Below are 14,477 nucleotides of genomic sequence, written 5' to 3' on the forward strand. Positions count from 1 at the left end.
GTCCAGTGCACTGTTTTTAAGCAGGTTTTGGCAATGCGTGATGGGGCCAAAAGAAGTCGTGCAGGGGTGACTGGCAGCATGGGGCAACTTCCCAGTATTTGCAGCTGTCTCTATCTCTTAATGTTATCTGATTCCCATAATTTCCACACCTTTTTTTTTTTCAAAATCCCACAAACCTGCTTGGCCCTCCTTGCTGTCCACCATCTCTGACAGTAGCATTGAGCCTGCACAGCTCTGCACTATTGGCATGAATGTTGCAAGCAGAGTCCATGATCCTGCAGTATTTGCAGAGCCACAAGAAGAACCAAATGAGTGGGAAACATGGCGATTTCTTGGTGGACAGATTGCTGTGGGATACAGTGAGAACCATTTCAAGGTGATTGGTGACATTCGCCGATCAGCTGCAAGTGATGAAGTGCTGCTTCTGGGCCCGAGAAACAAGCACTGACTGGTGGGATTGCATTGTCATGCAGGTTTGGGATGACAATCAGTGGCTGCAGAACTTTGGGATGCACAAGGCCATGTTCCTAGATCTGTATGGCAAGCTTGCCCCACTTGTCTAGTACAGGGTCACTAAAATGAGAGCTGTATTGATGGTGGAGAAATGAGTGGCGATCGTACTGTGGAAACTTGCAATGCCAGATTGCTACCAGTCAGTCAGGAATCAATCTGGAGTCAGGAAATCTGCCTTGGGGGCCATTGTCATGAAAATGTCCAGGGCCATTAATTTGCCTCCTGATATGCAGGACTGTGGCTCTCAGCAATGTGCAGCATCTAATTAATAGATTTGCAGCAGTGGGGCTCCTGAACTGTTGAGAGATGGCACACATATCCCTATTTTGGCACCAGAACACTTGCCATGGGGTACATCCACGAAAGAGCTGTTTTTCTTTGGTTATGCAAGTGCTGGTGGATCACCAGGGACACTTCACTGACCGCAGTGTGGGCTGGTCAGGGAATGTGCATGATGCTTCCATCTTTAAGAACACAGGACTTTTCAGAAAGCTGCAAGCTTTCTTTCCTGACCAGCAGATCACCACTGGCAATGTTGAAATGCCAATAATGATCCTCGGGGACCCAGCCTACCCCTTGCTTTCTCATGAAGCCGTACACCAGCCACCTTGATGGCACAAAGGAACTATTCAACTACTAGCTCAACTGGTGCAGAATGACAGTTGAATGTGGTTTTGGTCATTTGAAGGGATGCTGGTGTTTACACACAAGATTGGACCTCAGTGAGGAAAAACAGCCCATTGGTTTTGACTGGTAGCGGCTTGCTGTGTCCTGCATAGTATCTGGGAAGCAAAGCGGGAAAAGATAGTGCCAGGGTGGAAGGCTGAAGTGGAGCAGCTGTCTGCTGAATTTCAACAGCCAGATACAAGGACTATTACAAGATCTCAGCACAGAGCTGTACTGCTCAGGGAGGCTTTGAAAGACCATTTTAACAGTAAGCCCAAGGAATGTGTGGTGGTGGTGTGTGCTCTGTCTGGCCCTGGTCTTTTGTGGTCTGGTTGGATTTGTGTGGTGTTTGTCAATACACCTATTAATTTTGTTTGTGACTGAGCTTAGGAGTTTTGTGACATTGTGCAGTAACAGGTAATTAGTTGTTTTCAGAACTGCTGAGCACTCGGTAGCGTATGTTGTGAACTCAAAGATGAATTATGTTCCAAATAGAATTTTATTCTGTAACAAAATCAGAGCAAAAAAGGGCAATTTTAGAACAAATACATTTTAAAACCTAATAGAACAGAACTTATGAAGGGGAAAGAACATTCATGTTCATTTCAGCTACACATACACCAACTGTGGCTTTCAGGGAAGTGTATATGAAGTTGTGATTGTCTTTGATGTCCCCTGTGGTGGAGTGGTAGGGGTTGTGCAGCTACCCCTGATGCCATGTTGAATGTTGGGGAGGGTTTAGGGGGAGTGATCCCGACGTGGAGCTCTCAATGGGTTGCAGAGGAAGGCAAGCCCAGGATTGTTGAACCTGCATGTCCACCAGAGTCTGCAACATCTGTGCTTCTGCCTGAGAAGCCCCATTATGTCCTGGTTTGTCTGCCTCTCCTTTTCCTGCTCGGACTCCTGGGTCTTTCTCCTCACCACTCTTTCCTTCTCCAGACTGTCTACAATGTCCATCCTCCAGGCCCTGTGCTTAGTCAGATGCAGCATTGGCTTTTAGGACCATGTCGTCCCGAGTCCTCTTCTTTCTCCTCCTATTTGGCTCAGGTGTGGAGAGGGAGACCCTGAAGGCCACAATGGCAGCAGCTGCAGGTAAAGCATACGGAAGTACCATGGTCATTCTGTTCACTACGGAAAGTGAAATTTACGCTGCCGAACTCACTTCTGGTTGAGATTACTTATACATGGTGCCTGTCACAGCACCAGCCATGGTGAGTATGGCCCACAAGGGGTGGGGAAATGAGGAGGGAATTACTCGGTTGCATGAATCTACTAGCATAGGGCAATGACACTGAATACACGCACCATTTTCCAGAGGCAGTGGTGATTTTAGCAGAAATCTCACTCCTGAGGGTAACAAAGGCAGTGAGAGCACAGCTGCTGCTGGTGTCCTGAAGTCGCCTGGGCTGGGTTACTGCTATCCTGTGTACTGCAGTGGCATCGGTTGAAGTTATCACTGAGTGTCATGGGAAAATGTCTTACCACAGAGGAAGAAATAACGCAGCCCTCCATAGAAACCTTAAGAGGATTTCAGAGTACCTTAATGAAAGTTTGTAATTAGGCAATATATCATTCAATGTTTTGTAATATAGTAAAAATGAACTGTTAAGAATCTGAAAATGTTAAGCTATATAATTGCTTAAATAAATGTATATAGTTATAGTGTACCCTCATATAGGAAAAAGATGTACCAAATGTAGTGTGAAGGCTCTATTTAAGTTGCAAATCAATATGTTCTAATGGTTATATCAACCAATGAGAATGCACCTTTCTTTAGAAAATAACTGAAGTAGAAATAGAAAAATTGATTGCAGTCGATGATTTACATCAAGGCTTTCCACTTGGTGATTTAAATCACCTTGATTTAAATCAATCTACCATAGCACAGGTGCAAAAATCCACCCTACAGACCTTATGCACGCTTCCTAGCGTACTCAACTAACGGAAATCAGGCAGACCTATCATGTCTGGCCACAGCGCTCTTACTGAAAGAATAAGAGAGCTCCTAGAAACCATCCTCATACCACTCATCACACAACGGGCCATTCAGAAACTCTGCAACATAAAAAAATACTTTGTCCAAAACATGAGAAAATATATGGTTACTAGGATGAGTCCCCAATATGCCAACATCTTCATGGGCTTCCTCAAGGAAGAATTACTAGAAAAAAGTACCATAAAACCAATGAGGTACATCAGATACCCAGATGATATTTATAGCCTGTGGATGGACCTAAACTCTATTATAGATTCCATCAGAACTTCAGTAACCACAACTCATTAATCAAACTCTCTAGAACACTCCCACACCAGCATCAACTTCCTGCACACTATGATCAGCTTCAGTAATGGAACCCTACAGACAACTATATAAAAGAAACCCACAGACTACCACACTTACCTCCACAGATCCAGTAATCACCCCAGACACACCAAGAAATCTGTTATCTACTAACAGGCACTCCGATACCATAGAATATGCTCTGAGGAGAAAGTCTGGGGGACACAACTTAGCACTTAAAACCTCCTTCACCAAACAAGGACACTCCACCGGATAAGTAGATCACATAAAGGAATAGGCCATCCGAATACCCCGAGAGAACCTGCTCCAATACAAGAAAAAGGGTATCATCAAACAATTACAACCCATACTTGATGGGGAACACATCCTGAAAGAAAGCTTTCCCAGACCCCCTCTTCTGACTTTCAACAACCCCGCCAACCTCATAATTGGAAGTAGGCTCCCTGTTGACCAGGACACAACAATCTAAAATAGCACCAGACCCTGCCAGAACAATGGATGCAAAACCTGCAGCCATATCTCCACTGCTATGATGATCAGTACCCTCCATGACGCACCTTCCAAGATCTGTGCGTTCTACACATGCTTATCCCAATGCGTGGTGTACCTCATCCAGTTCATCAAATGCCCCAACAACTACTATGTAGGGGAAACTAGACAAACACTATGCTCTCAAATGTGCTCACATAGAAAAATGATAAAAGACAAAAATACTCTGTCATCCCTGAGTGAACACTTTTCATAAAACATTCATTCCATATCTGACCTCTCAGTCTTCATCCCCAAAGAAAACCTGCCCAACATTTTCAAAAGACAGTACTAGGAACTTACATTCATGACTCTGCTGGGCAGTAAAAACCATAGACTTAATAGAGACAATGGTTGTATGGCTCATTACAACAATTGGTAACAGCCTGCTGCCTAATACCCTCCTTGTCCTATGACAGCTGATGTGTTAATTGCTCTCTTCGGTTTAAGTGGTCTCCTACAACATCTGTGAACCCCTTGTGTTTAACAATCGCCCCACCTTGTATTTAGCTTGGACGTGCTGGTTACCTTCCCTAGACCTGAGAAAGAGCTCTGTGAAGCTCAAAAGATTCTCTTCCACCAACAGAAGTTGGTCCTCAGCCACTTTGTCTCTGTGTAAATCATGTAGGGTTGGGCATTTGACCATTACAAAATTAATTTGGTCAATTGACTGATCAAGTAATGTCAAAAAGTTTTAAAGCACTAATTTATTATAACAGTAACAAAAAAGATTAAGACATTCTGGTCTCCAGTAGACTTAGCCCTAGACTTATGCCTAATTACAAAAAAAAACAAGTTGCTTCACTGAGTAATTTTAACTCAGCAAAATGAAACGAAGTTCAAAAAAAAAGAAAGAATGGAACTTTGATGCAATCAAAAGGGTAGGCCACCACTGTCAAAGATCTTCCTGGAATATTTGACAGTATTTGACTGTGGTCAAATAATAAGTGGTTAATTGACCAGCTTCCCAAGCCAAAAATCACGAAACACCCTCACAGAGGCCTCAGAGTAGCAGCCGTGTTAGTCTGTATTCGCAAAAAGAAAAGGAGTACTTGTGGCACCTTCATCCGATGAAGTGAGCTGTAGCTCACGAAAGCTTATGCTCTAATAAATTTGTTAGTCTCTAAGGTGCCACAAGTACTCCTTTTCTTTTCACAGAGGCCTGTAAACTTGGCCACTCTGTAGATCTATTGCTAGTGTCATCCTTTGAAGCAGCTTTATAGGAAGCTTAGTCTGACGCTGTTTGCTCCTTATTTTGTGTTGCAACTGGTTATATTAGTTTTTAACTTTTCTGTTAGGATAAATAAATTGAACATGCTTCGATCTTAAAAACAAACAAAACTCACATTGTTTTCCTGAATCATAACACCGTGGACCTTTTAATCTTGTGTACTGAGTAGGTATTAGGCTATTTTGTGCTGCACCTCATCTCTTTAGTGTAATATTGATTTTGTTTTTTCCATCATGGAAAAAAGATTAAATGAATAAAACTGAAGAGGTCCAAAGAGAATATACATAAGGAAGAGGAGAGGAAAGACTGGAAAATGATCTGTAGTGGGCATGGGAACATGTTATAAGAACAAGAGTGTTAGCTTAAAGGAAAGTAGGCAAGAAAAGACATAAGAAAAAATATAAGTTTTTAAAGATGTTTTTCAACATGAATTAGTTACCTGGTAGATTTTTTTTGGCATGTAATTTTAAATCTGAAACCACTATTTTTGCATTTACCTGTAGAGAAGGAAAAAAACTATTTTTTGAAGTGTGAGATCTAGTGAAGCTTTGACTTATACAGAACACGAAAAGAAGCTGGCCAGTGCTTACTTGTGATTTTAAAATGAATGAAATAAAAATCGGGAAGGGTAACACACATAGACCTTTTCCTTCCCAGTCCATCCCCCTACTGCTGTGAGGTTATATTTTTGAGTGTTTGGCCTATCTAGTTTACAGTGGTCCCAAGTGAGAGGTTTCTACTTTTTCTCTCAAAATCTTATTCCAGAGCCTAATCATCTCACAGTCCAGTATGCTTTCTGGCCATTCCACTTAAGTTTTGTTTTTTCCCCTCTCCCTTTTCTCAATTTCTTCCTTTTAGTTTTAATTACATTCTTGGGGACCATTCAGAAATCTTCTCACTTTGTATTCCCTTCAGTTGTGTCAATAGTTATCAATTCCCTTCATCATTACCTATCTAAACTATCCACAGTTAATTCTTTTCATGTTTTCTCATAAATCAATTTATCCTGTTCCCTTATTGCTTCTCTTGCTCTCCTCTATTGCCTCCAGTGTGTCTGCATCTTTCTGGTACTGTTGTGCCTAGAACTGCACACAGTATTTTAGGTTCTTCCGTGGAAGAGCCAAGATTTCTTTTTTGTTTAATGGGTAGCGGCTTGTTCAGAATGGCAAACGTATCTGTAGCTGGTTTAATGTGTGTTGAGATTCTATCCTTGTTTTTATTTATGCCAGTGTGAAACTAGGATTGGGTACTTGCTTACCCACCAATGCTCACACTTATTTGAAAGTCTGTATGTGTTCCTCCCTTCCTCTCTCAGTGCTTGCCAGCATTCAGCCTCACTTCATCTAATGTAGTACTGGGCTGGAATTTTAATGTCTTTGCAGCCAGAGATGATTTATGAGATCCCAAAGCCCTGGCTCAGAGCTCAGGAAGAAAATATCACATCAGAGAGTTTGCTTGGCACTGTTCAAATAAATGAGCCCTGAAGGACTCTTTAGTGTTGTGGCCTTCCCCCATCCCCCTTCTCATTACAAGTTTCTGCTAATATTGAAAAGTCCTAGTTTACTTACTGGAATGGAAGAATGAATGGATGCCATCAAAAGGTTTCTTTTAAAAGTGAATGTATTGGTCAATAACCTAAATGCAAAGCCCTCTGGGACCACAGGCCTGTTGCAAGAACACCTCTACCCCAATATAACGCTGTCCTCAGGAATCAAAAAATCTTACCACGTTATAGGTGAAACCGCATTATATCAAACTTACTTTGATCCACCGGAATGCGCAGCCCCCCCCCCCCGAGCGGTGCTTTACCGTGTTATATCCAAATTCGTGTTATATCGGGTCGCGTTATATCGGGGTAGAAGTGTAGTAGCAAAATCTAACTAGAATTCTTACTAGAAACTATCCTTTTTTTTAAAGAAATCTTTGGAAGGAGGTGTGTTCCATGGTAATGATCAGGCGTGTTCTCATAGCAGGTAATTTACAACAGCAAAATGCACTTAAGGCTTTGTAATCCAGTTCACTCAGGCAGAGCCCCAGTGCTGAGAGATACTGAGTGTTGTCAGTTCCCAATGAATTCAGAGTGCTCAGCAGCACACAGGAACAGGCCCACAGGTCCTTAGCATCCACTGCAGAGTTTTCTAAATTGCTAAAAGACAGTTATCTACGTATTGTCAGATTTATGCTCCTCCTTGGAAAATCTGGTTTCTCCATTAAGTTTACTAGATCCAATAAATCTTTGTTTAGACAGGGATTAAAGCTGTGCTGCAATTTAAAATGTTCCAACAGGCTGTTAACTCACTGCATGATAATGAGTTACGAGTTCATGGTTATATTTTTTTTTATCTCTTGTATTCATAATTTGACAGGTGTTTTAGTTTGTCTTACCATTCCATTTCCCCAACAGACACAAAGATCAGCACTATCAATATTTTTTGTTCTGTATAATAGTTCCAGCAATGGAGGGGCCTCTTTTTTCTTGAATAAAATATCATCATACAGTCATCCCATGCACTGGGTGCTTTCTAGTAGCCCCAAGGCTGGTGGAGATTAGTGTGTCACTCAGGTGCAAGCTGCTCTCTGGATAACATGGCTATTAGGTGGGTGTATGCAGGGCCTTGTTTGCACGGTTTAGCGATGCTAGTCCCATCATTGACTGATAACTGACTATGTTTGCTATTGGTCTTGATTATAATTACATTTCTCATGTTTCAAAGATAAGGTGCTGCAGAATTGACCACTAGTAATGAACAAAGAATAAGGAGATTTCAACAAATTTTAGTCAGTGTGAGCCCAGCAGTGAGCTGGGTGAAAAGTATGTACATCATTCTAGATGCCAATCCCCACACCATCCCCATACTCTGTCCCTATCCACATATGTCCACATAATCTGTCCCTGTCTATATACAGGTACATACATTCTTCTCACACATAAAGAACAGGGAATTGTGTGAAATTTTTTAAAAACATTCTACTGGAGAAAATGGTTGCAATGTTGTTGTTACGGTGGTTGTTCTCTCTCCATGAGTAAGTAAGATTAGTTGGCTTCTGCTATCTATCTAACATATCAGGGGCAAGTCATTCTGTGGGTTTGCAGAATTAAAACTCCCTGAAATATTTTCTGTGAAGTATTCCTGTGAAAATGCTCAGCCTACGATTATTTTAGGGCCACTGCATTGGGATCTGAGACAATGTGTTATGCACCCAAAAATGGCAAGTTCACTTTTGTAACTAGATCATCAAATAAGGCAGTTATAGAATCCCAATTCATAAAGCTGACTTGTAGAATTCTCAGTGGATGCAAGTTTTGAGGAGGTCAGGCTAAAACATTTATTCCATTTAATAATCTGACTAATTTTGTTAATCATTTTATAAGCAGGGATGAAAGTTCCCAGGGACAAGAGAAAACCAGACTGAAGACATGAAAATGGAAAGAATGGGGCTGAGAGAAATTTAAAAATAAAGCCCTGGAGAATGGGGGGAAAGATTAATTTAACCATGGGTAAGGAAGTGGGTTAGTGGGTAAATAGAGGCAATTTGTCTTGCATTTGGTTTATTACAGATGATACTACTACCTCTCACTATTAAAAACCTAATGTATTATAGTAGCAATTGTCAAATTATGGGGCAGGCCTGCCAAGGGAGGCATGGGAATGTGTCAAGGGAGGTGCATGCTGTGGGGTTGGTTTTTTTTAAGAGCTCTGGCTATCAGCCACAGGCAGCTGAGGCTTGTGCAGAAGGGCCGTGCACACCCGGGAGACGGGTGCAGGAGATAAAGGGGTCAGCGGGAGTCGCAGCCAGCAGGCTGACGGCAGGAGTTTCAGCCGCACAGAGCACTAATAAACTATGGGGAGGTGCAGTCATTTTCTTCATAGCTCAGGGAGACTCAGTGTGACAAAGTTAGAGAACCCCTGCGTTATAGAAATGAGCATTCATCTCTAGGGAAAGGGAGTTAGCTGCCCATTTCAGTGCCATTCTCAGGAGGCAAAAGTACGTGGCAATAATAAACGGTAAATGAGATGAGACGGAGGAAAACTAACTTGAACAGATTGCCAGCAAGTTGTCTCTTTAAAAGGGAGGTCTGCATGTGCCCGCACTTGAACTTCTATGTACGTAGACCCAGTCTTCTGAATCCTTTTGCTTTCAAATCCATAGCTATATTTCTCCAGGTGGCGACCATTTTCTGTTGTGTTTTGAAAGTGATGGTAAGGACACCTGTTCAGTTTCCATTCTGTCGTCATGTGTTTGCTTAGTTCTTTAAAATGTTACATTCCATACAGTGCTTACAACAGCATATACTGATATACAGTAGAACCTCAAAAATACAAACACCAGAGTTACAGACTGATCGATCAACCGGACACCATGTGAAATCAGAAGTAACCAATCAGGCAGCAGCAGAGGGGAAAAAAAAAAAAGCAAAAAGCGAATACTATGCTATGTCTGTATTGCATCTTAAGATAGGCAAATCTGGGCTGCCTGACCCCTCCCCCTCTCCACCCAATGTGCAGAGCACCCACTTACAGCTAGGAGTAGAAGACGCTGAGACTCACAGGCAAAGCTGTGAGCCCCCACTGCCAGCCCAAGGCAGCCAGAGCAGGTGCAGCATTGGAGTCTGCACTGCTTTCCGGTAAGCCATGGGTACTGTTTTCACACACACCCCTCCCCCAGCCAGGAGGCAGGGCGCTGTTTTCACCCACATCCCACCCCAGTTGGGAGGGAGACAAACTTGCCTGGGCAAGAAGCCGCCTGCAAGGAAGCTGACTAGCTGCCTCTGGAACCTGGCCCAGAGTGTGAACTGCTGGAGCCTGAGCTTCAGAGTTACAAACAGCTTCCCTTTCCAAGGTGTCAGGAACTCTGAGGTTCTACTGTATGTGAGAGATGAAAAGAAGCTCCTGGGATCATTGAGACAATACATGCAATACTGCCCTTATACATGCAAGAAGTTCAGCATAGCTTAAATGCATGTGCTCCAAACTAGGGAAAACGCCACCATTTTTTAAGTAGATATATATTTTTTTATTGAATATCAGTGTAATTTGGGACTGAAACAATGAATACAAAGACCAGTCCATTGTTTTAACATGCATTTTAGTTAATCTTTAATAGACAGCAGTACATACGTAGAAAGCAGAAAGCATCATTGTCCATTACCAATTAAATGCTTTCTTCCTTAATTAACAATTCCACATTTCTTCTTCCTCCCCCAAAATGTGGGGAAAGAGAGCAGTGTTCAAATGAGATGTTGCAATAATTTGAGAAAAGGAGTACTTGTGGCACCTTGGAGACTAACACGGCTGCTACTCTGAAACCAATAACTTGAGAATGATTGAGAAGTTTTTCCATAACCAGTAAGATGCAAAAAGGTTTTAAGGAAATAGCGAAAGTTTCCAGAATCCAGCAGTGCAATGGTCAAGAATAAGTAGCCCTTCAAATTAGGACTAGTGGATTATTATTGTTTGAGGCCTAAATTTTTAAAAATTAATCGGAGTCTAGTATTGTCAGTGTCTGAGCCAAATTAGTATAGTCTGAATTTAAAATCATAAATTACTCGTTATTGCATCTCTAAATTTTTATGGTACTTGGTCCAGGATTGGTGGACGAAGTAATTTAGTCTTGTTCCTTGTCCGCATTTCTGCCATATGACACTGTTTTCTTGATAGTAGAGTACAGATAATGCCATCTGTGTGTCAAAAGGGTGACCCAGGAATGCAAAATGTATTTAACATCAAGATAAGTTGAAGTCTTTCCTAAACTTACAGTTCTTCAGTTTGACCACAACTTTTTTGGACTTGTATGATATATATATTTTAAATATTCTGCCACTGTATTTTCTGAAAGGCAGTACAGTAACTCCCCACTTAATATCCTCTCGCTTACCGTTGTTTCGATCTTGCGCCCCTGCTCAATTACAGAACATGCTCCATTTAAAGTTGTGCAATGCTTCACTCTAACGTCATTTGGCTGCCTACTTTTCCACAGCTGGCAGCCCCTCTATCAGCTCCCCTACGCCCCCCACCCCAGTGCCTCCGCCTGCCGGCAGACCCTGCAAATCAGCACCTTCCCCCCACCCCCGTCCGCGGCAATCAGCTGGCTTGCGGCATTCAGGAGGGACAGGGGAGGAACGAGGACTCAGCGCGCGGGCTCCCACTCCTTCCTCCTGAACACTGCAAACCAGCTGATTGCGGAAGGCAGGGGAGGGAAGGAGGAGGCCGCGTGCCGAGTCCTCGCTCCTCCCTCCTGCCCCCTGAACGCCGCAAGCCAGCTGATTGCTGCGGGCAGGATGTGGGAGGGAGAGGAGGGAGGACACGACACGCCTCCCCTGCATCCTCCCTTCCTCTCCTGCCCACGGCAATCAGCTGGCTTGCAGTGTTCAGGAGGGAGGGGGAGCCTGCGCACCATGTCCTCGCTCCTCCCTCCTGCCTCTTGAATGCCGCAGGCCAGCTGATTGCCAAGGGCTGGAGGGACGGGGAAGGAGTGAGGACGTGATGTGTGGAGTAAAGGGGGAGGAGTGGGTGGAAGAAGAGGCAGGTTAAGGTGGGGGTTTGGAGGAAGGGGTAGAGAGGGTGGGCCAAGGGTTGAGCCCCCCCGGCCCTGGTGCTTGCAGAGTAGGGGAAGCTGCCGTTGCTGCTGCGCAAAGTGCTTCTCCTAGCCTAGAGCACCTTCAGCCTCCTTGCCTGTTTCATTGTCTCTAATGCCAGTGGGGTAAGGTGGGGGCATCTCCCAACTATAGTACTGTTCTGTATGGCAAAAAAAAAAATTTCCCTGGAACCTACCCCCCCCCCATTTACATTCATTCTTATGGGGAAATTGGATTCACTTAACATGGTTTCACTTAAAGTTGCATTTTTCAGGAACATAACTACAACATTAAGTGAGGAGTTACTGTACTATGTAAATCTGCCATCATTGCAAAAGACTGATATTAGTTCCTTTATGCAAATAGATAAAGTAGAAAAGAAATGCCTTCCCATTAATTTTAAAACTTTTTGGTTATCATGGCAACAGGTTACAACTCTTCAATTGCCATGACAACCTGCTTCAAAACTGTTAAAATGTCATCTCAAAGTTATTTTTAGTTTGTCCTCTATTCCCATGGAGACCAACTTTTCTTGAAGTCTATAGTGCCATGTACTCTGGGCCTTTAACAACCCTTAGAGAAGAATGGAAGCTAATATTGGCAAAGATCTATTAGGTCATCCAGTTTCTCTACCAGCCACTTCAGGAATGTTTCTTACAGTAATTTATCTTTGTTGTGCTGCATATATCTACATTTTATGCTGCTATATATTTTAAACAGTGTTTTAAATTTGACATAGAGCCTCATCACTTATATGCCCTTGTAGAGCACATGTATGTATTATTTGTTACATTGCGTTGCTTCTGAAATTCTTTACTGCTTTTATTGGTGAGTTAGAAAAACAGCACAAGACATTAAATGCTCACCTTCAAAATAAAAAATGAACTAGACAGTTCAAATTGTCACATTTTCAATTACTACTTAGCAAGCAATGAGACTAAATAATTTATTTTACAACTTCTAGAGAGTCTTGTTTGAGGGTGGTTTTATTAATTAAAAGCATGCAATATAGAAGTATTTCATTGCTACTACAATAGAACTATGATGATCTGCATACTGTAATTCATACAAAGTGAGGGTCTTTCCCAACTTCTCAACAAAAATGTAATGACAGAATTTTGCGGTAGTATGGTCTCATATTTCTCAGACTTCTTTATTTTTACCAAATGTGCTAATCATTTACTAGCACGTTGTGAAACATTACTTTAAGTAAACTAAAATTGTCAGTTAAGTGTTATGACATATATTTTGTGATCCTTGCTTTTAGCGTGTGCTTTCACTTTGTCCCTAATTCACCAAGTTAGGTAACTTATATTGAGCCTCCCCATCATAAGTGTGAATTAGAAGTAATGGTAAAAATGAATGATAGAAAAATAAGTCATTTATACAGGACTTTTGCTTGGAAGCTGGTAAGGATTCAATGGAGCAGTTATTTACCTTTTACTTTAATCATAGCCAAAAACCGCATTTGGGTTGTCCAGACCAGTGGTTCTCAACCGGGGTCCATGTACCCCTGGGGGTACTCGGAGGTCTTCCAGGGGGCAATCAACTCATCTAGATATTTGCCTAGTTTTACAACAGGCTACATAAAAAGCAGTAGTGAAGTCAGTATAAACTAACATTTCATACAGACAATACACTGAAATGTAAATACAATATTTATATTCCAATTGGTTTATTTTATAATTGTATGGTAAAAATGCAAAAGTAAGCAATTTTTCAATAATAGTGTGCTGTGATACTTCTGTATTTTTTCTGATTTTGTAAGCAAGCACTTTTTAAGTGAGGTGAAACTTGGGGTGTGCAAGACAAATCAGACTCCTCAAAGGGTTACAATAGTCTGGAAAGGTTGAGAATCACTGGACTAGATAATACTGCAGAAATCAAAAGTGCAGTTGTTATTGTATGTGTATTTACTCCAGGGCTTTTTGGAGCCAACACTATTGCCTCCTTATTTTTACATGTAAAATACATATGTATAATATGTATATAGTAACTTTTATTTATAAAAAGAAAAGGAGTACTTTTGGCACCTTAGCCACAAGTACTCCTTTTCTTTTTGCGAATACAGACTAACACGGCTGCTTCTCTGAAACCTTTATTTATAAAGTGCTTCACCTTACCCCCCTCCGGTGGAGGTGATTATATGCTGCTTGAAAATTTGAAATGGGGGAATCAAAATGGCATCATAGAAATGTAGGGCTGGAAGGGACCTAGTCGGCTCTGTGCACTGCCTCTGCCCACAGGCGCTGCCCCTGCAGCTCTAATTGGCCACGGTTCCCTGCCAATGGGAGCTGTGGAGTCAGTGCTCAGTGTGGGGCATGGGCAGCATGCAGAGCTGCCTGACATGCCTCCATCTAGGAACAGCTGGGACAGGTTGCCACTTGCTGGGAGCCGCCCGAGGTGAACATCCCCCCACTCCCAGGATCCATCACCCCACAACCCCTCCCGTGCCTCTGCACCCAAACTCTCTCCCTCTTAGTTAACCAGAATTTTTGACTTACCGGAACCCCCCATCACACCAACATGTCAGATAAAAAAGCTTTTACTGTATTTCCTAAAGTATGGTGCAGACCAAATTCTTTAATTTATCAAGACTGTTCTGAACTCTAATCCTGTCCTCCAAAGTGCTTTCATAAGAAAACATAAGAACAGCCATA

General features: G+C 42.3%; 1 protein-coding gene and 1 long non-coding RNA gene across 17 annotated transcripts in view; one reads left to right on the forward strand and one right to left on the reverse strand.

Moving 5' to 3' along the window:
• Nucleotides 1-14,477, forward strand: part of FAM168A (family with sequence similarity 168 member A) — a 362,823-nt gene that overhangs the window by 169,638 nt on the left and 178,708 nt on the right. The gene's annotated exons all lie outside the window — the stretch shown is intronic.
• On the reverse strand, nucleotides 1,660-11,170 carry LOC119849491. Of its 3 annotated transcripts, none has more exons than XR_006277547.1 (2): nucleotides 11,118-11,170; nucleotides 1,660-2,265 (listed from the first exon to the last, which is right to left on the reverse strand). It is a non-coding gene; the product is annotated as an uncharacterized LOC119849491 (long non-coding RNA). The 3 variants fall into 3 exon arrangements; XR_006277545.1 differs by lacking the exon at nucleotides 11,118-11,170 and adding an exon at nucleotides 9,762-9,894; XR_006277546.1 differs by lacking the exon at nucleotides 11,118-11,170 and adding an exon at nucleotides 2,485-3,143.

The sequence above is a fragment of the Dermochelys coriacea genome, chromosome 1, assembly GCF_009764565.3.
Source record: "Dermochelys coriacea isolate rDerCor1 chromosome 1, rDerCor1.pri.v4, whole genome shotgun sequence".
NCBI lineage: Eukaryota > Metazoa > Chordata > Testudines > Dermochelyidae > Dermochelys > Dermochelys coriacea.